General features: G+C 39.1%; 1 long non-coding RNA gene and 1 pseudogene across 2 annotated transcripts in view; both read left to right on the top strand.

Moving 5' to 3' along the window:
* The window catches only part of LOC131495513 (uncharacterized), a 45,298-nt gene that overhangs the window by 7,045 nt on the left and 11,879 nt on the right, over positions 1 to 26,374 (top strand). The window contains exons 3-5 of one of the 2 annotated variants that reach the window (XR_009253995.1): positions 18,144 to 18,271; positions 20,048 to 20,300; positions 21,604 to 21,850. This is a non-coding gene — a long non-coding RNA (uncharacterized LOC131495513). Of the gene's footprint in view, positions 1 to 18,143; positions 18,272 to 20,047; positions 20,301 to 21,603; positions 21,851 to 26,374 lie in introns of those variants that run through there. The other variant, XR_009253996.1, reaches the window with a different exon arrangement.
* Positions 21,901 to 24,917, top strand: LOC131495512 (transcription factor BTF3-like; annotated as a pseudogene).

Genomic DNA, 26,374 nt, shown 5'->3' with positions numbered 1-26,374 from the left:
CCTATTGAATTCATATTGCAGTGTGCATTCCACCAAGAGTACACAAGCATTCCTTTTTCTTCACATCCTTGCCAACACTTGTTTCTTGAGATTTGTTATGTTTTTTTTTTTTTTTTTAGCCATTCTGACAGTTCTGAGGTGTTATTTCAGTTTTGATTTTCGTTTCCATGATGATGAATGATGAACATCTCTTCATGTGTCTGTTGGCCATCTGTATATCCACTTTGGAGAAAAGTTTGTTCATATCTTCCACCCACTTTTAATTGGATTTCTTGTTTTTTAGGTGTTGAGTCATATAAGTTCTTCATTTATTTGGATACTAACCTGTTATTGGATGTGTCATTTGCAAATATCTTATCCCAATCAGTAGGTTGTCTTTACTTCTGTTGATAGTTTCCTTCACTGTGCAGAAGGTTTTATTTTGATATAGTCCTAATAGTTTTTTTTTTTTTTTGCTTTAATTTCCCTTACCTCAGGAGACAGATCTAGAAAAATATTGCTATAGCTGCTGTCAGAGAAATTACAACCTGTGCTCTCTTCTAGGATTTTTATGGTTTCAGGTCTCATATTTAGGTCTTTAATCTATGTTGAGTTTCTTTTTGTGTATGGTGTGAGAAACTGGTCTGATTTTATTCTTTTGATTGTAGCTGTACAGTTTTCCCAACACCATTTGTTGAAGAGACTGTCCTTTTCCCACTGTATATTCTTGCCTCTTTTGCTGAATATTAATTGACTATATAATTATGGGTTTGTTTCTGGGCTTTCTAACCTATTCCACTGATGTATGTGTCTATTTTTGTACCAGTACCATACTGTTTTGATTTTTACAGATTTGTAGTATATCTTAAAATCTAGAATTGTGATACCTACAGCTTTGTTTTGTTTTTCAAGATTGTTTTGGCTACTTGGGTTTTTCTTTTTTTTTGGTTTCACACAAATTTAGCATTATTCTAGTTGTGTAGAAAATGCTATTGGCATTTTGATAGGGATTGCATTAAATATGTAGATTGCTTTGGGTAGCATAGACATTTTAATAATATTTGTTCTTCCAATCAATGAGCATGGAGTATTTTTCCATTTGTTTGTGTCTTTATTTCCTTTCATCAGTGTGTTACAGTTTGCAGAGTACAGGTCTTTTACTTCCTTGGTTAAGTTTATTTCTAGGTATTTTATTATTTATTATTTTTGGTGCAATTATAAATGGGATTATTTTATTAGTTTCTCTTGCTGTTGCTTCATTATTAGTGTATAGAGATGCGGTGGATTTCTGTACATTGATTTTTGTATCCTGCGACTTTACTGAATTCATTTATCGTTCTAGTAGGTTTTTTTGGTGGATTCTTTCAGGCTTTCTATATATAGTATCCTGTCATCTGAAAATAGTGAAAGTTTAACTTCTTACTTACCAATTTGGAGACCTTTTATTCCTTTTTCTTATCTGATTGCTGTGGCTGGGACTTTTACTACTATGTTGAATAAAAGTAATGAGAGTGGACATGCTTTTCTTGTTCCTGATATTAAGGGGAAAGCTCTCAGTTTTCACCATTGAGTATAATGTTAGCTGTGGGGTTTTTTTCTTATATGGTTTTTATTATGTTGAGGTATGTTTCCCTCTAAACCCACTTTATTAAGGGTTTTTATCATGAATGAATGTTGTATTTTGGCAAATTCCTTTTCTTCCCATCTATTGAAGTAATTATATGGTTTTTATCCATTCTCTTATTGATATGATTGCATCACAGTGATTGATTTTCTGAATATTAAACCACCCTTGCATCCTAGGAATAAATTCCACTTGATTATGGTGAATGATTTTTTTTAACATATTGTTGGATTCAGTTTGCTAATATTTTGTTGAGGATTTTTGCATCTGTGTTTATCAGAGATATTGGCCTGTAGTTTTTTTTGGGTTTTTTTGTTTTGTTTTGTTTTGTTTTGTTTTGTTTTTGTAGCGTCTTTATCTAGTTTTGGTATCAGGTTAATGCAGTCCTCATACAATGAATTTGGAAGTTTTCTATTTTTTGGAATAATTTGGGAATAACAGGTATCTTCTTTAAATGTTTGATAGAATTCACCTATGAAGCCACCTGGACTTTTATTTTGGGGGAGTTTTTTGATTATTGATTCAATTTCATTGCTAGTAATAGGTCTGTTCAAATTTTCTACTTCTTCTTGGTTCAATTTTGGAAGGTTATCTGTTTCTAGGAATTTTTCCATTTTTTTTCTAGGTTGTCTGGTTTGTGGGCATATAATTTTTCAAAATATTCTCTTGAATCTTTTGTATTTCTGTGGTGTCAGTCATTTCTCTTTCATTTGTGATTTTGTTTATTTTAGTTCTCTCTTTGATGAGTCTGGCTTAAGGTTTATCAATTTTTTTCTATATATATTTTCAAAGAACAAACTCCTGGTTTCATTGATCTGTTCTATTGTGGGGTTTTGTTGTTGTTGTTGTTGTTGTTGTTGTTGTTGTTTTAGTTTCTTTTTTGTTTCTTTCTAATCTTTATTTCCTTCCCTCTATTGGTTTTGGATTTTGTTCGTTCTTTTTCTAAATTCTTTAGGTGTAAGGCTAGGTTGTTTGAGATTTGTCTTCCTTCTTGAGGTAGGCCTGTATTGTTACAAACTTCCCTCTTGGAACAACTTTTGCTGCAACCCAAAGATTTTGGACCATTGTGTTTTCATTTTCATTTTCATTTGTCTCCATGTATTTTTTTTATTTCCCCTTTGATTTCTTGGTTGACCCATTCTTTGTTTAGTAGCCTTTTTTTAACCTCATGTATTTGTGCTCTTTCCAAAATCTTCTTATGGCTGATTTCTAGTTTCATAATGCTGTGGTCGTAAAGATACATGGAATGACTGATCTTTTTGAATTTGTTGAGATTTAACTTGTAGGCTAATATGTGATCTATTCTGGAGAATGTCCTATGTGCACTTGAAAGTGTATTCTTCTGCTTTAGGATGAAATGTTCTGAATATATCTGTTAAATCCATCTGGTCCAATGTGTCATTCAAACCACTGTTTCCTTCTTGATTTTCTGTATGAATAATCTAGCCATTGATGTAAGTGGGGTCTTAAAGTCCCTTACTATTATTGTATTACTTTCAAGTACTTCCATTGTGTTTGTTATTAACTGCTTTAAATATTTGGGTACTATCATGTTGGGTGTGTAAATATTAACAAGTGTTTCATCTTCCTGTTGGATTATCCCATTTATTACTATATAATGTCCTTTGTCTCTTGTTAATCTTTGTTTTAAAGTCCATTTGTTTTTTGGGGGGTCTTTTGGGTTTTTTTTTAATATGAAATTTATTGTCAAATTGGTTTCCATACAACACCCAGTGCTCATCCCAAAAGGTGCCCTCCTCAATAACTATCACCCACCCTCCCCACCCCTCCCACCCCCCATCAACCCTCAGTTTGTTCTCAGTTTTTAAGAGTCTCTTATGCTTTGGCTCTCTCCCTCTCTAACGTCTTTTTTTTTCTTCCCCTCCCCCATAGATTTCTGTTAAGTTTCTCAGGATCCACATAAGAGTGAAAACATATGGTATCTGTCTTTCTCTGTATGGCTTATTTCACTTAGCATCACACTCTCCAGTTCCATTCATGTTGCTACTAAGGGCCATATTTCATTCTTTCTCATTGCCACGTAATACTCCATTGTGTATATAAACCACAATTTCTTTATCCATTCGTCAGTTGATGGACATTTAGGCTCTTTCCATAATTTGGCTATTGTTGAGAGTGCTGCTATAAACATTGGGGTACAAGTGCCCCTATGCATCAGCACTCCTGTATCCGTTGGGTAAATTCCTAGCAGTGCTATTGCTGGGTCATAGGGTAGGTCTATTTTTAATTTTTTGAGGAACCTCCACACTGTTTGCCAGAGTGGCTGCACCAGTTTGCATTCCCACCAACAGTGCAAGAGGGTTCCCATTCTCCACATCCTCTCCAGGATCTATAGTCTCCTGATTGGTTCATTTTAGCCACTCTGACTGGCGTGAGGTAATATCCCCATGTGGTTTTGATTTGTATTTCCCTGATGAGGAGCGACGTTGAGCATCTTTTCATGTGCCTGTTGGCCATCCTGATGTCTTCTTTAGAGAAGTGTCTGTTCATATTTTCTTCCCATTTCTTCACTGGATTATTTGCTTTTTGGGTGTGGAGTTTGGTGAGCTCTTTATAGATTTTGGATACTAACCCTTTGTCCGATATGTCATTTGCAAATATCTTTTCCCATTCCCTCAGTTGCCTTTTAGTTTTGTTGATTGTTTCCTTTGTTGTGCAGAAGCTTTTTATCTTCATGTGGTCCCAGTAGTTCATTTTTGCTTTTAATTCCCTTGCCCTTGGGGATGTGTCAAGTAAGAAATTGCTGTGGCTGAGGTCAGAGAGGTTTTTTCCTGCTTTCTCCTCTAGGGTTTTGATGGTTTCCGATCTCACATTCAGGTCCTTTATCCATTTTGAGTTTGTTGTTGTGAATGGTGTAAGAAAGTGGTCTAGTTTCATCCTTCTGCATGTTGTTGTCCAGTTCTCCCAGCATCATTTGTTAAAGAGACTGTCTTTTTTCCATTGGATATTCTTTCCTGCTTTGTCAAAGATTAGTTGGCCATACTTTTGTGGGTTTAGTTCTGGGGTTTCTATTCTATTCCATTGGTCTATGTGTTTGTTTTTGTGCCAATACCATGCTGTCTTGATTACAGCTTTGTAGTAGAGGCTAAAGTGTGGGATTGTGATGCCTCGTGCTTTGGTCTTCTTCTTCAAAATTACTTTGGCTATTCAGGGTCTTTTATGGTTCCATACAAATTTTAGGATTGCTTGTTCTAGCTTCGAGAAGAATGCTGGTGCGATTTTGATTGGGATTGCACTGAATGTGTAGATACCTTTGGGTAGTATTGACATTGTAACGATATTTATTCTTCAAATCCATGAGCACAGAATGTTTTTCCATTTCTTTATATCTTCTTCAATGTCCTTCATAAGCTTTCTATAGTTTTCAGCATACAGATCTTTTACATCTTTGGTTAGGTTTATTCCTAGGTATTTTATGCTTCTTGGTGCAGTTGTGAATGGGATCAGTTTCTTTATTTGTCTTTCTGTTGCTTCATTATTAGTGTATAAGAATGCAACTGATTTCTGTACATTGATTTTTGTATCCTGCGACTTTGCTGAATTCATGTATCAGTTCTAGCAGACTTTTGGTGGAGTCTGTCATGTTTTCCATGTATAATATCATGTCATCTGCAAAAAGTGAAAGCTTGACTTCATCTTTGCCAATTTTGATGCCTTTGATTTCCTTTTATTGTCTGATTGCTGATGCTAGGACTTCCAACACTATGTTAAACAACAGCAGTGAGAGTGGACATCCCTGTCGAGTTCCTGATCTCAGGGAGAAAGCTCTCAGTTTTTCCCCATTGAGGATGATATTAGCTGTGGGCTTTTTATAAATGGTTTTTATGGTGTTTAAGTATGTTCCTTCCATCCCAACTTTCTCGAGGGTTTTATTAAGAAAGGATGCTGAATTTTGTCAAATGCTTTTTCTGCATCAATTGACAGGATCATATGGTTCTTATCTTTTATTAATGTGATGTATCACATTGATTGATTTGCGAACGTTGAACCAGCCCTGCATCCCAGGAATGAATCCCACTTGATCATGGTGAAGAATTCTTTTTATATGTTGTTGAATTCGATTTGCTAGTATCTTATTGAGAATTTTTGCATCCATATTCATCAGAGATATTGGCCTGTAGTTCTCTTTTTTTTACTGGGTCTCTGTCTGGTTTAGAAATCAAAATAATGCTGGCTTCATAGAATGAGTCTGGAAGTTTTCCTTCCCTTTCTATTTTTTGGAATAGCTTGAAAAGGATAGGTATTATTTCTGCTTTAAATGTCTGGTAGAATTCCCCTGGGAAGCCATCTGGTCCTGGACTCTTATTTGTTGGGAGATTTTTGATAACTGATTCAATTTCTTTGCTGGTTATGGATCTGTTCAAGCTTTCTATTTCTTCCTGTTTGAGTTTTGGGAGTGTGTGGGTGTTTAGGAATTTGTCCATTTCTTCCAGGTTATCCAGTTTGTTGGCATATAATTTTTCATAGTATTCCCTGATAATTGCTTGTATTTCTGAGGGATTGGTTGTAATAATTCCATTTTCATTCATGAGTTTATCTATTTGGGTCATCTCCCTTTTCTTTTTGAGAAGCCTGGCTAGAGGTTTATTAATTTTGTTTATTTTTTCAAAAAACCAACTCTTGGTTTCATTGATCTGCTCTACAGTTTTTTTAGATTCTATATTGTTTATTTCTGCTCTGATCTTTATTATTTCTCTTCTTCTGCTGGATTTAGGGTGTCTTTGCTGTTCTGCTTCTATTTCCTTTAGGTGTGCTGTTAGATTTTGTATTGGGGATTTTTCTTATTTCTTGAGATAGGCCTGGATTGCAATGTATTTTGCTCTCAGGACTGCCTTCACTGCATCCCAAAGCGTTTGGATTGTTGTATTTCCATATATTAATTTCTTCACTAATTGCCTGGTTGACCCATTCATTCTTTAGTAGGGTGTTCTTTAACCTCCATGCTTTTGGAGGTTTTCCAGACTTTTTCCTGTGGTTGATTTCAAGCTTCATAGCATTGTGGTCTGAAAGTATGCATGGTATAATTTCAATTCTTGTAAACTTATGAAGGGCTGTTTTGTGACCCAGTATGTGATCTATCTTGGAGAATGTTCCATGTGCACTCGAGAAGAAAGTATAGTCTGTTGCTTTGGGATGCAGAGTTCTAAATATATCTGTCAAGTCCATCTGATCCAATGTATCATTCAGGGCCCTTGGTTCTTTATTGATCCTGTGTCTAGATGATCTATCTATCCATTGTTGTAAGTGGAGTATTAAAGTCCCTTACAATTACCACATTCTTATCAATAAGGTTGCTTATGTTTGTGAGTAATTGTTTTGTATATTTGGGGGCTCCCATATTCGGCGCATAGACATTTATAATTGTTAGCTCTTCCTGATGGATAGTCCCTGTAATCATTATATAATGCCCTTCTTCATCTCTTGTTACAGCCTGTAATTTAAAGTCTAGTTTGTCTGATATAAGTATGGCTACTCCAGCTTTCTTTTGACTTCCAGTAGCATGATAGATAGTTCTCCATCCCCTCACTTTCAATCTGAAGTCTCTTATAGACAGCAAACAGATGGGTCTTGTTTTTTTTATCCATTCTGATACCCTATGCCTTTTGGTTGGCGCATTTAGTCCATTTACATTCAGTGTTATTATAGACAGATATGGGTTTAGAGTCATTGTGATGTCTGTAGGTTTCATGCTTGTAGTGATGCCTCTGGTACCTTGTCTCACAGAATCCCCCTTAGGATCTCTGCTGGTTTAGTGGTGACAAATTCCTTCAGTTTTTGTTTGGGAAGACCTTTATCTCTCCTATTCTAAATGACAGACTTGCTGGATAGAGGATTCTCAGCTGCATATTTTTTTTTTCTGTTCAGCACATTGAAGATTTCCTGCCATTCCTTTCTGGCCTGCCAAGTTTCAGTAGATAAATCCATCACTAGTCTTATCAGTCTCCCTTTATATGTTAGAGCATGTTTATCCCTAGCTGCTTTCAGAATTTTCTCTTTATCCTTTATCCTATTTTTCCAGTTTGACTATGATATGTCGTGCAGAAGATCGATTCAAGTTACGTCTGAAGGGAGTTCTCTGTGCCTCTTAGATTTCAATGCCTTTTTCCTTCCCCAGATCAGGGAAGTTCTCAGCTATGATTTCTTCAAGTACACCTTCAGCACCTTTGCCTCTCTTCCTCCTCTGGAATCCCAATTATGTGCATGTTATTGTGTTTAATTGTGTCCCTTAGTTCTCTAATTCTCCCCTCATACTCCTGGATTTTTTTATCTCTCTTTATCAGCTTCCTCTTTTTCCACAATTTTATCTTCTAATTCACGTATTCTCTCCTCTGCCTCTTCAATCCGAGCTGTGGTCGCCTCCATTGTATTTTGCAGCTCATTTATAGCATTTTTTAGCTCCTCCTAACTGTTTCTTAGTCCCTTGATCTCTGTAGTAATATTATCTGCTGTCCTCTATACTTTTTTCAAGCCCAGCGATTAATTTTATGACTATTATTTTAAATTCATTTTCTGTTACATTGCTTAAATCATTTTTGATCAGTTCGTTAGCTGTCACTAATTCCTGGAGTTTCTTTTGAGGAATATTCTTCTGTTTTGTCATTTTGGGTAGTCCCTGGGGTGGCTCCAAACTGTCTGTCTTGAGTAACTTGCATTGGTGGGCAGGGCCGCAGTCAGACCTGATGTCTGCCCCCAGCCCACCGCTGGGGCCGCAATCAGACTGGCGTGTACCTTATCTTCCCCTCTCCCAGGGGCGGGACTCACTGTGGAGTGGTGTGTCCCCTGTCTGGGCTACTTGCACACTGCCAGGCTTGTGGTGCTGCTTCGATGGGATCTGGCATATTAGCCGGGGTGGATTCGCAAGGTGCACAGGGGCGGGAGGGGCAGACTCAGCTCACTTTGCCTTTGGTGGTCTGCTTCAGGAGGGGCCCTGCAGCACCAGGAGGGAGGCAGACCCTCTTCCGTGGGCCTCTCGTCTACCCTTGGCTCTGGAGAGTCCGTTCTGCTAGTCTTCCGGCAGTTTTCTGGGTTATTTAGGCAGATGTGGGTGGAACCTAAGTGGTCAGCAGGACGAGGTGAACCCAGCGTCCTCCTATGCTGCCATCTTCCTGCCAGCACTCCTGTATTTCTGGAATTTTCTATTTTCAAAGTACTTCCTCACACATCTCTTAACCTCACAGTAACTTCTAAAATGTATAATTCAAGCAGCCAAAAGAGCCTGATGGGCCCTCAAATGGTGTCCATTGACAATCAGAATGATATAATAAGCTGGGCCTGCTCTTTCTGTCCACACAGTAAGTCCAGGGTCATCTTAAGACGCTCAGGGAGATCCGGAAGGGATTCCATTGTCCTTTCGGCCTCCACCACCAAGGAGATCTGTTTTAAAGTCCATTTGATCTGATATAAGTATTGCTACCCCAGATTTCTTTTAAAATATATTTGCTTGGTTAATATTCTCTATCCCCTCACTTTTAATCTACATGTGTCTTCAGGACTGAAATGAGTCTCTTGTAGGCAGCATATAGATAGGTCTTATTTTTGTTTTGTTTTTTTAATCCATTCCATCACTATACATATTTTGCTTAGAGTGTTCAGTCCATTCACATTCAAATAAACAACTGATAGGATTATATTTATTGCCTTTTTGTTACTTTTGTTATGGTGGTTTTTGTAGTTTTTCTCCATTTTTTTCTCTGCTCTCATATCTTACGATTAGCTGGCTTTCTTTACTGATATACTTGGATTCCTTTCTCTTTATTTTTTGCATATCTATTACGGGTTTTTGATGTGTGGTTAGCAGTTTGTATATAACATCCTTTGTGTTTATATTAAGTCGATGTTTGCTTAAGTTTGAACCCATTCTTTACTCCTCCCCATGCTTTAGGAATATGGCATCATACAGTATATTCCTTTTTTTTTTATTCCCTTGACTGATTTTTACAGATGTACTTATTTTTACTGCGTTTATGCTTCCCATTTTGCTTATTTGTGCTTATGGTCTTTCCTTTCCAGTCTAAGAGTCCCCTTTAACATTTCTTGTAGGTCTGGCTTAGTGGTCATGAATTCCTTTAACTTTTGTTTGTCTGGGAGACTCTTTATCCTTTTATTCTGAATGATAGCCTTGCTGGGTAGAGTCTTCTTGGCTGCAGATTATTTTTCTCTTCAGCACTTTGTTTCTTTTTTTTAATGTTTGTCTTTCTCTCCCTCTCAAAAACAAAGAGTGTAAGCCAGAGAGGGGCAGACAGAGGGGGAGACAAAGAATCCAAAGCAGGCTCCAAGCTCTGAGCTGTCAGCACAGAGCCCAAAGTGGGGCTTGAACCCACGAACTGTGAGATAGTGACCTGAGCCGAAGTTGGAAGCTCAACTGACTAAGCCACCCAGGTGCCCCTCTTTTCAGCACTTGGAATATATCATGCTACTCACTTCTGCCCTGCAAAGTTTCTGCTGAAAAATCAGCTGATAGCCTTATAGGGTTTCCTTTGTATATAACTGCTTTTTTTATTCTTGTTGCCTTTAAAATTCTCTATCACTACTTCTTTTGACATCTTAACTACTATGTATATTGGCGTAGACCTCCTTGGGTTGATTTGGTTGGGAGATCTCTGTAACTTCTTGATCTGGATTTCTGTTTCCTTCCCTAGATTAGAGAAGTTTTCAGCTATTATTTCTTCAAATAAATTTTCTGCCCCCCTTTCTCTCTACTTCTTCTGGGATCCCTATAATGCAAATGTTATTACACTTGATAATGACGATGTGTTCCCTAGTCTATTCTCATTTTACATAATTTTTTTCTGTCTTGCTCAACTTGATTACTTTCTATTATTGTATCCTCCAGGTTGCTCATTCATTCTTCTGCTTTGTCTCATCTATTTATTCAATCTAGTGTATTTTTAATTTTATTTATTGTGTTCTTTATCTCTAATTGGTTATTTTTTATCTCATTGTTAAGGGTCTCACTGTTTTCCTACACTCTTTTCTGAAGCCCAGTCAGTATCTTTATGATCATTACTGTAAATTATCAGGCATATTACTTATTATTATCCCGTGCTGTGATTTTGTTCTGATCTTTCATTTGGGACATAGTCCTCTGTCTCCTCATTTTATCTAACTCTGTGTCTCTTTCTGTGTGTTAGGAAAGAGAGGTTTGTCTCTTGCACTTGAAAGTAATGACCTTATAAAGAAGAGGTTCTGTAGTGCCCTTGTGCAGTGTCCTCTATTCACCAGAACTTGATGCTTCAGGGTTGTCTCCTATGTGTGATACATACCCTCTACTATTGTGGCTGAGCTGCTTTTTCCTTCAGTCATCTGCAGTGGTTCTTTTTGCCTGTTGCAGACAGTGTTTGATCCTTGTGGTGTTTGTGGGTCAGTCTGGGGATACCTTGGGCTTGAGTTGAGTTAGACCAGGTATTTGCCAGAGATGGAGTAGTACAAAACTGCAGGGCACTTTCCTTGTGTTGTCCCCTGAGAAGCTTTTGTTGGTGGGTAGGGCCTCCAGCCCACTTCTGTGGCCTGTCTGGCTAGTATGTGTGATTATATTTCCATTTTTCTAGGGCAAGAATCACTTAGAGTGGGTGGGGAGGGGAAAAGGAAAAAGAGTCACTTTGGAGTGGTGCTGGCCACTATTGGGGCTGTTTGCACACTGCCAGACCTGTGGCACTGCCCTGTATGGTTTCTGGCCAAGAGCATATTAGAGAGGAAAGATCTGCCAAAGCACAGCACAAGGGAGTGGGGCGGCAGGCTGGCAGTGCTAGTAAGTTAGGTAGTGGATGCCCCAAATGGTTTTGTGTTTATACTGGGGGTGAGGGAGGAAATGGCATCTGCCAGTTCCTTTGTTCCTGGGGGACTTCCCCTGAAATTTCTGTATCTCTGGGACACACTTTGAGGTTAGTAAACAATTCTCCCTCCCTTATGCTCCAAGAATTTTTCAAACTCTGCTTCTATGTTGTATCTTTGTGGCCTGTTTGTTGTACTGTCCCTTTAATGGCATGGAAGGTTTCCTTTTATTCTCCCAACTCTCCTAGAGCCTCGCCCACTAATTTTTTTTTTAATTCCAGGTTTTACATTCCATTGGTTGTAAGAACTCACAAAATTCAGCCCCTCTAGTTTTCAAAGCCAAATGCTATAGGGAATCATCTTCCCTATGCAGGCTTCCCAGTGTGCGGATCTGTTTCTCTCCCTTCTCCATGCCCACAGTGTCCCTCCTTCCCACAGCAAGTCCAGTGAGTCTATTTAGTTCCTGTGTCTTTGCCCTTCTTACACTCTTTGATGTGGCCTCTTCTCTACACTTAGTTGTGGAGATTATTCGGTCAGTCTTTGGGTTATCTTCTGGGTTATTTACACTGATGTGAGTGTTTTCTAGTTGTATCCATGGGATGAGGTGAGCCTGGGGTCCTCCTACTCCACCATCCTCCCCAAAAGTCCCTAAATCATTCAGGTTTTTAGAGTTAAATTTTAGAAATCTTTGCCTTTTTAGTTTTCCTAGTGAGTTTGTCTACCTGGTTATTTGGTTCCTTCAGCATTGTCCTTTTGATATATGTCATGAATATGGAGATGTCAGCTAGTGCTATATTCTGCCATGTGCCCTTACCCCATATGTTCTTATTTCTCATTTGCATGATTTCCTCAACATGTTCCTGACCAAAGAGCTACTCCATTAGCTACTGCCCATTTAGTCTGAGAAAAGTTATACTTCATTCTGATTCTCATTAACAGACTATTCAATCACCTATTTTATGACTATTTGTTGAGCATATTGTGCTGATTCTTCTGAACCTGATTCTGTTGGGGTTAGAAGACCATCATTAGTCCTCAAGGCCATGAACAGACAGCATAATTCAGATGGTGTCATGGAGGTGATCCATCTATAGCCCGTGTATTGTTGAGCCATAGGCAAGAGTGCTCCTGATTGCCCAATCACCTGAGCTCAGATGGGCTCACCCTTTGAACATCTGGCACCATTACTGGCTTTGCTGAGATTAGCTTAGCTTATGCAGAGGGTTGGTCCTCCATCCATTTGTCCTGCCTAGAAATATGCCATTTCCATGATAAGAGTTTATGGTCAGGAATAGTTTCCCTCTGTCCAGAGTCTGCTTTACCCATTCCAGAATAGGCTGTTGTGTGAAGTATAATTCATTTATTTTTTGTCAGTGGCTCTGTATTTTGTAGGGCCTCATGGAGTACCCAGCTGAGCTTTTCAATTGGCTGGTATGCAATCTATGTTCTTTATGACTGGGTCTGATATTTTTCTGCCTTCAGGAGACCTACTCATGCCTAGAAATTTTACTGTAGCTTGGGATCCTTGGTCATTACTTGGATTCATATGGATGGAATTAAATTAACTCTATTTTTTACCCTTTCTGTTCTTTCAAATTATCACATATAAGGATATCATTAATATGCATAATGCTGGTTTGTAGGTGTTGTGTTTTCATCAAAGGCCTGAATGTCTTGTGTTAGATGGTTGTGGGCTCTTACTGAGCTGTTAAGGTATCCTGTGATACCCTAGTAAACTGGTATTGTCTGCCTTCCCATGTGACTGCAGTCATGGGTTGGCTTTCCTCACCAATTAGAATAGCAAAGAACATGTCAGATAAATCTATCACCAGGTAATCAGTTCCAGATCCAGTGGTGATATTTATGATAGCATCTATATATGAGAGTGCTCCCTCGATTTGGGAAGAGTGTTTGTTTAAATTCCTATAATCTACTATAAATCTGTATGATATGTCTGGCTTTTTAATGGGCCATATTGGGTTAATATATGGCAAAAGAGTAGGCACAGTAATTTATTTATGAGTTCCTAAATGTTTACCTTGATTTTTGTATGTCCTATCATCCATTCCAAGAATGTTTTTTTAATTTATTTTTTAATTTACATCCAAGTTAGCATATAACAGTATAATGATTTCAAGAGTAGATTCCAGTGATTCATCCCCTATGTATAGGGCCCAGTGCTCATCCCAACAAGTGTCCTCCCATAAGCCCCTCACCCATTTAGCCCATCCCCCACCCACAATCCCTCAGCAACCCTCAGTTTGTTCTCTATATTTAAGAGTCTCTTATGTTTTGTCCCCCTCTCTGTTTTTATTTTTGCTTCCCTTCCCTTATGTTCATCTGGTTTGTATCTTAAACTCTCCATATGCGTGAAATCATGATATTTGTCTTTCTCTAATTTCGCTAAGCATGATACCCTCTAGTTCCATCCATGTAGTCGAAAATGGCAAGATTTCATCCAAGAATGTTTTCTAAACTGCAGCCTATACGGCATTTAGCTGTAATGAGGTGGCCTATATCTATCTTCCATTGCTAGGAATGTAGATAGATACCCATGTCCCTGGGGTTAATTTTCCTCCTAATTCTTTAATAGTCCCTTTTTATTGTGAAAGAGTTTTCTAAATTAGTAGGATATCTTTGTACCAATGTTACTTGGGAAACTTTAAGAACATAATGGCATACTGTAGTTATTTTTATTTACAAAAGGCTTGACAATGGCCAGTGTAGCTTATGGGCAATTGCTTCTGGCTTAGGCCTAGAGACAGAGACTGCTGATAGGGTTTTGCTCTCTTTGGCAATCCCTGGCTTGCTTATTAATGGGATTAGGTTTCATAAAGGAGCTAGTGTTTACAATAAATAGGTTAGTGACTCCAAATGTGGGTTTATATTCTGTAAGTTTATTTACTTAAAGGTTTGGTTGTTTCCATTTCTCTAAGACTGTATGTAGTTTTTGAGGTTTCTATTTGGATTTCTATTTGTATAACTTGTTCTAAAGGGTGGTGGTCTAAATGGTTTCAGAGGCTAATAGGACCTTATAACTGTAGATCTATTTGGTCTATTTTGATTTGATATATTGTATCAGCCTGTTTTGTCTGTGTGTGTGTGTGTGTGTCTGTGTGTGTGTGTGTGTGTGTAAGCCATAGTCTTTATCTTGACTTAGTTCCTCAGTTGTTCCTATCAAGCCAGTCAGTCCTGTGTTTCTGGCACCTGCAAAGACTGTGAATAATCCTGCTCTGTCCTGCAGGGTGCAGCTTTTAGACTGACCTTTTAAATTTGTTCTGTTGCTTCCATAATTAATGGTGAGGGTATCTGCCCCCTATCATTAATCATAGTTAACAGCCATCATTTTATTATTAATAGTTTTCCCTGTTTTCCATAGAGATGTTTTAGGGAACGTATATTAGGTATAGGCCATTTTAATCTCTAGGTTGCTGCTCCCTAAGTTTCTTTGTAAATTAGTATTATTTTCTCCAAATGCTCTAAGGTGTTGTTTCAATTTAGCGTCAGTGGTAATGAGTCCAAGTTGCACAATCTCTGTTCCAATAAGGACCATGTTTTGTTTTTCTTTGGACCATAAATCTAATAGCTGCTGAGCTTGTGTCCATTTCAATTTGTTAGAATTCCATTCTAATGTTTGTCATTTCTTGTCTAAGCTCGCTCTTCAGTGTCTCTGATTGGTTCCATATTCTCATTTGTTTTAGTTTTGTCTGTTTTCACAGGCCTGGCTTTTTCGTTAAATTTATGAGGGTCAAAGGGGTTAAAATAATCCTTTTCCTGGGGTGTGGATTAGTGTCCTTAAGAGAAAAGGGACTAGTTTCTTCCTGCTCTGGGGATTACTTTCTATGCCAACACTTTCCTCTCTACATCTGTTACTCAATGCTCCTAATAAGAGCACTGGAATGTTTTCCTCAGTTCTTTTCAATATAGGCTAGAACTCACTGAAATGGGTGATCAGGTCAACACCTGGAGTTTAAGTTTTATAGGTCTCCAGGGATCTTTGCAGTTAAATATCACTCAAATCATCTCGAGCAATTTTGTAGGGTGAATGAGTGAGGCATAGTTACCATTGTCTTTTTTGTTGCCTGATGGGGTCCCATGCTTCTCTAGGAACCAGGACCCCAAGGTGTCTCCAAATGGAGGATACCCTGTCATGTGCTTTTAGCTCCTCCCCTGCAAGTCAGTTGAAAAATCCACAGCTCTGTCTTTAAGCAGAATGTGCCACTGTGGATAATTAGGCCTTTATGCATTAGGGTTGATGTCTTATACCCCCCCATGACCCTCCTCCTATGACCTAGCCTCATCCAACATTGCCCTGTTTTATGTGTCTGGCTACCCTGACCTGTGCGGCCTGTGCCTGTACAACCCACACTCTGTCACCTAGCCTTCAGGCCCAGGGAGCTCTGGGTGGCCCCCAACCCCTTTAATGGCCTCAGAGTGCAGCAAGCCCACCCCTTGAACATTAAATGGTAGATTTAAACTGGCAACAGTCTGTCGCAATTTGGACTGGTTGTCTGATCGGGTCCTGGGCTTTTCCAACAATGAGGGCTCCCACAGAAGCCCCTGGTTTAAGCTGGAAGCTAAAAGGTTGGCTTTAAGAGATACCCGGGAGTCTTGATTACAGGTAAACCTGGGACCTGTTTATGGGGATTGAATGTTGCCAGTTTAAATTTGTCACCTCAGATTCATGAAGGGTGGTGGCATGGATTTATTTCTCCCTGGAGGCTATGCAGGTGGCTGTTGACAGGCCCCAGCTCCAACCACCTGGAGGGATCCTGGTGTCTCAGGCCAGCTGACGGAAATGAACTGCACATGAGTGTGTTGCACAGTTTAGGGTAGCCGGGGACCTAAAACATAGTCATGGTCTTGACAGGCTGGGTCACAAGAGAATCTCTTGAAGAAAAGACATATGTATATATGCAAACCTAACCTAATTCACTCCCTGAAGGCAGAGCTTGAATTAATGGCCTGCATTGGTGGGGCAGGTCTGGGAGTGCTGGCCATGGTATCATCTAATAAGAGGTTCCTTCAGTCTAAGGTTGCAGAAGTCCCAAACCTCTCAGAAATCAAGCCCAAATGGGGACTGTTGCCAGTCACCGGCTGCTGCTTCCAGGTGATTTTCATGGTGGGCCCACAACATAGCAGAAACTGTGCCATTATTTGGGAAAGGTCCAAGCTCCATGGGTCTAAAGGAACTGAATCCCTCAAGGAACCTGAAGGGGATAAACTGCGAATACCCAGGCCACGCAGGTCAGGTAAGCTGGGAACCTGGAAATGGGCACGAACGGGAGAGGCTGTGGCACAGGAACAGGATCGTGGAGACCTAAGGCATCTGCTTCATTCCAAGCCCTAACCTACACAAACGTGCATATTCCCCCAGATGACATCACTGAAAGAAACCGGACTGCCTTGCCAGGGTGGGGCTGGGCAAACTAGATGAGGTACCCTTCAGTAAGAGACACCTGGGAGCCTTGATTGTTGGAGAGGCCCGGGATCCCATCAAGCAGCCAGTCAAATATGTACTGACTGTCACCAGTTTAAAGGTGTTGCCACAGAAGATTTTTGAGGGCGGGATCCCTTTGCCCTGGAGGTTATGTAGGTGGTTGGGAACTGGCCTGAGTTCCACAGGCCTGGAGGGCCACAGCTACCCTCAGTGGGCTAATGGGCTGCATACTAAGCAAACACCAGCTATGCAGGTCAGGGGACGCAGGGACCTGGAAATGGATAACGTTGGGAGAGTTCAGATCTCAAGAGTGGGCTTTTGAGGATCCATGGCATCTGCCTAATTCTAAGCCCTAACCTACACAAATGTGCGTATTCCCCCTTAAAGGCATTGCTGGAAGAAACAAGACTGACTTTCCAGAACAAATCCAGTAACCAAGACTCCCAGATGTCTCTTGTTGGAGGATATGCCATCAGTCAGCCCATCTACACCTTGGCAAGGCAGTTCAGTTTCCTCCAGCTCTGTCTTCAGGGGGGAATACGCACATTCATGTAGGTTAGTGTTTGCAATTAGGCAGATGCCTGGTACCCCCTACAGCCCATTCCTGTGACCCAGCCTCCTGACACTTGCCTTTTAACAGGTCCCGGGCTTCCCTGGCCTGTGCTTGTGCAGTTCCAGCCTTGGGCAGCCTAGAACCTTCAGGAATGTGTAGTACCGGTTGTCCCAAACTACCTACATGGCCTCCAGGGCAGAGGGAACCCTCCTCCTGAAAATTTTTCTGAGACAGCAGCATTAAACTGGCAAGTCTCCATTCGGTCTGGCTGCCTGATGAGGTCCCAGGTTTACCAGTGGAGGGGCCCAGAGAAGGCCACGCAAAAATTTCCACAGTGAGATATTATTTTGAATTAAAGTTACTTTAAAAATGGCCAGTGACCTTCCTTTGTCGCCTGAAAGCAATGAATACATCTCCTGTGTGAAAGGTACCCTCCCTGCACCAGAAGGAGGAGAGATATTCTTCTCATCAGAAAAAAGGTAATTATTCAGGGCTGAAAAACCCTCTATAAACAAACTGTGTCACTTTTACTAATTTATTACCTCAGCCCAAATCTTGTTTAGAATTCTTTACTAATTGAAGCTCTTGAACATAAGTTTTGTTTGTCCTGTCCATTCCTCACAGATTTATATTTCTTTGTCTAAAACATGTAAAACCTACATGCCTTCGTCATTGATTTCTTAGGGCCTCTATGCACACATAATTTGACTTTTTTTTCCTTTTTTCTCATGTGAATCTTCTCATGTCAACTAAAGGTAGAGAAAAAATGGTCTACCCCATCAGTTGGCGTAGGGGCGGGATAAATTTCCCAGACTGGATACTGTTTGCTTTGAGGCTGCTGCAGCTGAGAGATGCCAACACACTGATCAACAGCTGGCAGAAGGTAAGAATCTTTACCACAATAGCTTTCTGGTTCTCTGCCTTCAGTGTCTGACAAAGCAAGAGTGGGGAGAGGCCTTTTTCTCTAACTTTAGATTAGCAGAAGAAAATATTTGTGTAACCAGTTCCTTGGACTTAGCAACTCTTGTAAATTTGATGGACGACTCTTGGTTTGAATAATTCAACTCCTCCTAGAGATGGAATCGCTTTTTTGCTTCATAAAAAAGAATTACTATAGGGAAAGAATGCAGGTATAGGTCCTTACAGGTATAGGTCCTGCTGTCTGAACCAGCATCTGTTTAGACAAACTTTGCTGTGGGTCCTCTATGAAAAAAAAAAAAAAAAAATCCACAAGGCTTTTCCTTTTGTCTGTCTTGATATACTTGAGAGCTTGGCTTTGTGACTGGTGAGAATATTCCCTCTGGTCTCCATCATCCAGAGGATGCACTATCTGAGTGCACCTTGGTGGCCAAATAGGCTGTTTAAAGGTACGCAGTTATAAGCAACATTCTTTTTCTGGCCATTCCAGCTCTCAGGGGAGTTTCTCGTAAGGGGTCCCAGCCCATAAAACACATTTTTCATCTCAGCCTTTGTTGCTTGTTATGTTAGTGCTGGAATGTACCATTCCAGTAGTGCCTGTTCAGTGTCATGGACTAGCATGTCTGTGACTGGAGAGGTGTCATATTTTCACAGGAGACCAGAGAAACTATCTTGATTACACCATTCTTACTTCTGGTACAATGAAGGCCTTTGTTTTCTTATACTATTTTCGGGCAAAAACTTTTCAATAATGAGGGCCAAGGGCACCTCTGTGTCCATAATCTCAGACTGAAAAGTTGCCTCAGGGTCTTTCCATTAAAAAAATGTTTATTGGTCTGGGTCATCATTAAGATTAAGAAGATCCTATTCATCAATGGCCAGATGATGGATCCTTTAAAGAAAGAAAAAAAGCTTTATAGAATGGCTGGTCTTACAGACTCCTTTAATAAGTCTAATTTCTGATTTTTCATTTTAATATCTACATTCAACGTAAAGTTTCCTTCTCAAAATCTCTGGCCTCCCAACTGCTTCTTCCTCCAGGATTTACAGAGAGCACTCTGGCCTAATCTTTAGGCCAAATTATACAGGTTACTCATGTAAATCCTGAAAACCAGAAAGTAAATTTAGCAGAAGGTGGTCTTTGTAATTCCTTCTACTTTTTAGGGCTCTGCAATCAGGCTCTCCTGGCTTCAGGCATTCTCATGCATTGTCCTTTGCACATATATCCTAAACTCCCCACTAAAAAGAAATTCGTGTCCCCTGGACAGCAAATCTTTTAGAAGATCCTACCAAATTTAGAGAAAAATTAGAAAGATTCATGACGATTCACAGCACCCCATCACAGAGAAAACAGATGACGAAAATTTCTCCTAGGCCCTCCTACAAATCATCAGCTAAAGGCCAATATTCAAAGCCAAGGCAGAACTGTGTATTCAAAATGCTGTACACAGACTTTACAAAGGCATAAATCTTTTCAATCTCCCTGACAGAAAGAAGTTAGAGAGGTGGGTTAGTCCCTTGATATTCAGGTTGTAATTACAGTTCTTGCCTTGCAAATCCCTACAAAACCAGAACTGCAAATCTAGAAAAAAGGTCAAAACCCACCTATTTTACCAATCCCCAAAGTGACCTATTCCTCTCAAAATGCTTGGAGATATTATAAAAGATCAGGACATTGGAACAAAATTGAGCTGTCCTTAAAGCACTTAACAAACTTAGATTTCTTCTCTGTCCCTTAAAGTTATAGATTTCATTGTGTCTTTGAAGTGTAAACACAGCCCACAATCTCTTGAAAATGAAAAAGAAAAAAATGGAAGGAAAGAGGCCTTGTTAAAAATAGAAAGTGCAATTAGTACTCTTGCCCAAACTATAGATCACAGCTTCTAGAAGATTACTTCCAGGGACAAATACCAGTCCTAAAAGACCTCTCCAAAAATAGCAAATTACTTGAATCATCTGAGTAAATTAATATTCCCCCTACGATTCAAAAACTGGTAAGTTTTATATTGTTTTAAAACAAAGCTCTGAGATGTATTTGTCTATATGCGTATGTGTGTATGTCATTTAGAGGTAGGATATTTTTTTGTTCCTGGATGTTACTGCCAAAATTTGTAAAACATCTCTATTTAACAAGCATTTGTATAAATTTAGTATTCATAAACTCTCCAAAATAAGATACAAACTTAATCCGAATAAATTTCAGGTTCATATGACCTGGTAAATATTTGGCATTACAAATAATTTAAGGTTTTTGAGTTAATTAAAATAGACCTGTAAGTGAAAACATCTACTCTGCTCAGTTACTAAAAGTTAAATAATTTCATATTATATAGGCTGCAAAATTTTTCAACAACAAAATAGCTTGGGAGAATGGTTAATTTTGTCTGAAATCACATGAAGTTTTTGTGGATGATCTAAACATAGCTGTTAAAAATAAGTAAATTGAATACCTGTAAAGTTAAAAAGCTTTTAGGTAAACTTTTCAATGGTTGCCCAATGTTTTTGATAACCTGAAACTTTAAAATTTTGTTACAGGATGAGTTAAGTTAAATTCATTGAATATCTAGATCATTTCCAAATAAGATAAAATTAAATATTAATTACTGAATATAGGTTTACTTAGTTTTGGCTTCCTTAATACAGAGAAACTAAAGATATATTTGGATCGGTTACTAAATATTTTTGTGCTTCATTGAAAGATTGTATTATAAAGAAGCACATGTTTCTAGAAATGTATTCATAAATTTGCCAATCTAAAAAATGCTGGCGTAACAGATTCACACTACCTAGATTTTACTAGAAATTACACTTCTAAGAGTTAAGTCTAATACACATGAGTATATATAAAAAATAAGGGAAACATCTCTAGTAAAATGTGTGCTTTTGGTAGAAGAAGGTATGAGGAATGGAAATGCATTTTTGGTTGGAGAAAGAAAGTAATCTCGTCCTAACATGAGGCTGGTTATTTAAAAAGGAAAAACTTAGGACAAAAATCTGAATATAAAAGAGGAAGTTATAAAAGGTTTGTGAAAAGGGAATCTTTAAAAGAATTGTAGATTAAGATTAAAATGAATTTATTTAGGGGCACCTGGGTGTCTCAGTCAGTTAAGCGTCCAACTTTGGTTCAGGTCATGATCTCAAGGTTCATGGGTTTGAGCCCTGTGTTGGCTTTGTGCTGACAGCTCGGAGCCTGGAGCCTGCTTCACATTCTGCGTCTCTCCTTTTCTCTCTCCCTGCTCTTCCCCTACTTGTGCTTGCTCACTCTCTAAAAAATAAACATTAAAAAAATTTTTTTAGTGAACTTACAGGCTCTGGTTTAAGATTGTGATGTAAGATCCTGAACTCACCTCCTCCGCAGACACACCAAATATACACCTATTGCTAGAGTAATTCCCTCTGAAGAACTGAGGGCTGAGAAGCTCCTGCACAATCAAAGACTGAGAGAAGGGCAGGAAAGATGGAGACACTGGAAGAAAGGAACTCTCACTTTGATGCTATAGATTGCAGCAAGGAGGAACAGTACCCAAGGGATTATGAACAGATCTGTTTGCACAGAAAAAACAAAAACAAACAAACAAACAAACAAACAAAAAAAACCTACAGTTCCAAAGATCAACTAGAATATAAAGGAACTAGCCCTAGAAACCCGCCCTGTGGTGAGGGGTGTTCTGGAACTCTGTGGGTCCAACAGGCTGCTGAGCACCTTGGTTTACATTCCCCAGCCACCCTGATAACGCAGATGGAAGCAGCGTCCAGAGCCATAGCTGTCCTTCTATGTCCTCAGTGAACCCTGGGCCCCTACCACACACCAGCCCCAGGTCCCCTGGGTACTGACAGAAAGCTGTGGTTTCAAGAGCAGCTAGAATATAGAAGATCCAGCCCTAGAACTCTGCCAGATGGAAAGAGAGTGGTTGGAACTCTGGGTCAGAGGGGCTGGCGAGTACCACCGTTTATGTTCCTTCTCCACCTTGGTAGAAAGGATGGAAGCAGCGTCCAGGTGTCTCGGCTGGCCTACCACCTCTTGGGCCTGGAGCCCCTAGCCCACACCTGTCCCAGTCATCTCAGTAAAGTGTCCCCAGTGCAGTGCACACCAGCCTAGCCCTGGGCAGTGTTTACTACAGCTCCAGCCATGTCACCAAGGTGACAGAGAGGTAAAGCATGCCAGAACACTCCAGAACCATACCACTTTGGCTCCAGATGACTTGTAGGGCATCTCTGGTGCAGAGCACTCTGGGACCTCCCAGCTTAGGCCTGCCTCTGCTTCCGCTGCCCCACCAGGGCCCCCCTTTTGCTGAGCACCCCAGGACACTCCAGCTTGCACCCATTTCAACTTTATCCATCCTTCCAGGGCACCCTCTGCACAGAGAACCCTAGGACCACCAATCTCATGCCCACATCAGCTGTGGCCATCCCACCAGGACAGGCCCAGGATGGTATACCCCAGGACCCCCATACCAGCCACAGTTCCAGCCAACCAGCCAAAGTCACCAGGCACACATAATCTACATAGGGGTTGACCATACACAAGACCACTTTCTCAAGTTTAAGAGAAGTAGCTGTTCCATCTAATTCAAAGAAGCAAACACAGAAAGTCCAGCAAAATGAAGGGATAGAAGAATGTGCTCCAAATGAAAGAACAAGACAAAGCCTCAGAAATAAAACTAAATGAAATGGAGATAAGCAACATGCCCGAGAAGACATTTAAAGTAATGATTATAAAGATGCTCACTGGACTGGAGAAAAGAATGGAAGAACTGAGTAAGAGCTTCAACAAAAAGATGGAAAACATAAAGGAACTAATCAGAGTTGAAGACCACGATAACGGAAATAAAAGTACTCTAGAGGGAATCAACAGTACATTAGCAGATGCAGAATAATGGACCAGTGATCTGAAGTCAGAGTAATGAAAACTCCTAAGCTGAACAGTTAAAAGGAAAAAAAAAATTTTTTTAATGAGGATAAAGGATCTCTTGGACAACATCAAGTAAACAAACATTTACATTATAGGGGTCCCAGACAGAGAAGAGAGAAAAAGAGGCAGAAAATGTATTTGAAGAAATAATAGCTGAAAACTTCCCAAATTTGAGGAAGAAAACACATCCAGAGTCAGGAAGAACAGAGTTCTAAACAAGATGAATTCAAGAGCCTCCACACCAACATACATAATAATTAAAATGTCAAAAGTTAGGCCATCTTGTGTCCCTGTGTGTACCTGATGCCAACTGGTCCACCCAAGACCCCTGAGTGCCAACCCCGGGTCCTATTTCCACTCCAGCAAGATGAAAGAAACTATCATGAACCAGGAGAAAGTCGCCAAACTGCAAGCAAGGTGTGCATTGGTGGAAAGGGAGCTGCTCACTGAAAGAAGAAGGTGGTTCATAGAATGGCTACAGCAGATGATACAAAAAAAAAAAAAAAAAAAAAAACAACTTCAGTTTTCCTTAAAGAAGTTAGGGGTAAACAATATCTCTGGTATTGAAGAATTGAATGTGTTCACAAACCAAGGAGCAGTGATCTACTTTAACAACCCGAAGTTCAGGCAACCCTGGCACTTTCACAATTACAGGCCACGCTGAGACAGAGCAGCTGACAGAAATGCTACCCAGTATCTTAAACCAACTTGGCGTGGACAGTCTGACTAGTCTAAGAAGACTGGCTGAAGTGCTGTGCAAACAACGTGTAGCTAGAAAAGGGCCACTTGCTACAGGAGAGGAGGAGGATGATGAAGTTCCAGATCTTATGGAGAATTTTGATGAATCTTCCAAGAATGAAGCAAACTGAATTGAGTCAACTTCTGAAGAAGATAAAACTTGGAGTGACTGGGAGCTGCTCTTTTGTATTGTGACTGCTTTTTAAAATTTTGTTTATGGCTCTGCTAAAATTAATATAGATAGCTAATATTTTTAAACCCAAGCCCCTTGGACATTGCAGCTCTGTTCGGTTTTGACTTACACACAATTCATTCTTTGCAGCTAATTAAGCTGAAGAAGCCTGGAAATAAAGTTTGAAACAAGGTTAATAAAGTTCTTTGCCCAATTAAAAAAAAAAGGTCAAGGGTTAAAGATAGAGAATTTTAAAAGCAGTGAGAAGCAAAAAGTTATGTTCAAGGGAAACCCTATAAGGCTGTCCAGCTGATTGTTTTCAGAAGAAACTTTGCAGGCCAGAAGGGGGTGGCATGATATATTCAAAGAGCTGGAAGAAACAAATCTACAACCAAGAACACCCAGCAAAGTTACCATTCAGAAGTGAAGGAGAGGTAGAGTTTCCCAGACAAGCAAAAGTTAAAGGAGTTCTTTAAGGAAAAAAGAAAAGGCCATAATTAGAAGAAAATTATGAATAAAATTATGTAAAATATGACAACAGACACATAAAACATGGAAGGGTAGTAAAAATGTTCTTTTAGAATGTGTTCAAACTTAAGTGACCATCAATTTAATATAGACTGCTATAAAGTTAGAATGTTATATATAAATCTCACAGTAACCACAAACTCCAAACTTCTAATAGATACACAAAAAAATGAGAAAGAAAACCAAACAGGACACTACAGAAATTAATCACAAGGAAAGAGCAATAAAAGAAAGGAATACAGATCTACACACACACACACACACACAAGAAGCCAGAAAACAACACGATGGCAATAAGTACATATATATCAATAATGACTTTAAATGTTAATAGTCTAAATGCTCAAATCAAAAGACATAGGGTGATGGAAGGGGGAGTAACAATCAAGTCTCACCTATCTGATGCCTACAAGAGACTCCATCAGACCTAAGACACCTACACAATGAAAGTAAAAGGATGGAAAAAGATATTTCATGCAAATGAAAGGGAAAAAAAAACCAAAAAACCAAGGTAGCAATACTTATACCAGACAAAATACACTTTAAAACAAAGACTGAAACAAGAGACAAAGAAGGGCATTACATAATAAGTGATCAATCCAACAAGAAAACATAATAATTGTAAATATGCACTCAACATTGGAGTACCTAAATAGAGTAAATATTAAGAGACATAAAGGGAGAAATTGGTAGTAATACAAAATACTAGGGGACGTTTCATCCCAATTACATCAATGGGTATACTGTCCAGGCAGAAATCAATGAGAAACAGTGTCTTTGAGTGACACATTAGACCAGATTGACTTTAAGAGATAGACAAAATATTTTATCCTAAAGCAGTAGAATACACCTTCTTTTCCAGTGCACATGGAACATCCTCCAGGAGAGATCACATATTAGACCACAAAACAAATCTCAATACATTTAAGAAGATTGAAATTATATCACACATCTTTTCTGACCACAAGAGTATGAAACTTGAAATCAATCACAAGGAAAAAAAATGGAAAAAACACAAATATGTGGAAACAATATGCTACTAAATGACCAAGGGGTCAATGAAAACATTAAAAGAGGAAATAAATACATGGAAATAAATGAAAATGAAAACAACAGTTCAAAATCTTTGGAACACTGCAAAAGCAATTTTAAGAGCAAAGTATACTTATAAAAGGATACAGTCCCACCTCAAGAAACAAGAAAAATCCCAAATAAACCATGTAACCTTATACCTAAAGTAACTAGAAAAAGAACAAATCCTAAGGTTAGTAGAAGGAAGGAGATAATACAGATCAGAGCAAAATAAATGAAATAGACTAGAAAAACAATTTTTAAAAGATCAATGAAAACAGCTGATTCTTTGAAAAGATAGAATTGATAAACCTTTAGCCAGACTCATCAAAAAAAAGGTGAAAAAAATAAAATCAGAAATGAAGTAGTAATAACCACCACCACAGAAATACAAAGGATTATAAGAGATTGCTATAAAAATTACATGCCAACAAATTGGACAACATAGAAGAACTGAATATTCCTGGAAACATACAATCTACTAAAATTGAATCAGAAAGAAACAAAAAATCTGAATAGATCAATTACTAGTAATGAAAGTGAATCAGTAATTGAAAAACTATCACCAAAGTCCATTACCAGGTAGCTTCAAGTGAATTCTACCAAACACTTAAAGAAGATTTAATAACTATTCTTCTCAAAGTATT

The sequence above is a fragment of the Neofelis nebulosa genome, chromosome 15 (assembly GCF_028018385.1).
Source record: "Neofelis nebulosa isolate mNeoNeb1 chromosome 15, mNeoNeb1.pri, whole genome shotgun sequence".
NCBI lineage: Eukaryota > Metazoa > Chordata > Mammalia > Carnivora > Felidae > Neofelis > Neofelis nebulosa.
This window is presented reverse-complemented; position numbering and strand designations above follow the sequence as displayed.